The sequence below is a fragment of the Arachis duranensis genome, unplaced genomic scaffold, assembly GCF_000817695.3.
Source record: "Arachis duranensis cultivar V14167 unplaced genomic scaffold, aradu.V14167.gnm2.J7QH unplaced_Scaffold_343483, whole genome shotgun sequence".
Classification (NCBI taxonomy): domain Eukaryota; kingdom Viridiplantae; phylum Streptophyta; class Magnoliopsida; order Fabales; family Fabaceae; genus Arachis; species Arachis duranensis.
Window position 1 is genome coordinate 3,357,673 of NW_026264909.1, and position 943 is coordinate 3,358,615.

Genomic DNA, 943 nt, shown 5'->3' on the forward strand with positions numbered 1-943 from the left:
ACTAATTCTTCCTAGGATCATTGATGCCCAGCATCTCTTTGGATAACTAAGTGTTCTGTATCTAAGTTGCTCTTTATTGTGGATTTTCAATTGGCCATCCCAAATCAGTTGATCTAAGTGACCGGGTTTTAAAATACCCCTTAGAATTTACTCATCCAAGCATATCTTAGTACAAGAACACCACAGGCATATGTACTAGGGTCCAAGCTATTGGTGTCCAACCTTTATTCTTTATTTTTCTTGCCATTTTGGCTTTTTCTTCTTCCTTTTCTTTCTGTTTTTGTTCTCAAGGGCTTTTTCTTTATTGATGAGAATCTTTATAACAACAAGCTAACTCACACTTTAATGAAAATGATATTATGCAACAATTATTTCATGAGTTATGCATGTAATCAAACACATATACCACCACTAACTTCCATTCTTACTTATGCAACATTGGATATTTACTTTCTAATTCAAACAAATCTCTTTTATTTAGGCATGTGGGAAACAAAACAAAATTTCAAGCTAAGTGATGGATAACAAGCATTATGCAGATTTAGCATTTTTCTAGCTATTTATTAACTAACTAAAATGAAAAACAAAGAACAAAAATTGCATGAAGTAAAAGAAATAAATGATGGAGGCACATCATGTTTCAGACATGCATCTCCTTATTAGAGACATAAAAGAGGAAATATGAAAGAACTTTGCCACCTTCTAATGGTCGTGGCTGCTGCTTGATTCTCCATTCTTCTTCTTTCTCTTCCCTGTCTTGGAATAATCGCGGATCTCTTCACCAGGACATCTTCTACCCCAAACAGAATCTAAGAGTCCTGAGAGCCCAACATCTTCCAATCTTTTAAAGGTTGCCTCAGTGTATTGATGAGATCTTGCCTGTTGCTTGGCTAAAAATTCAGGGCATTGCTCAAATGGCTTGATCTCAGGATTGAGTGTTGGC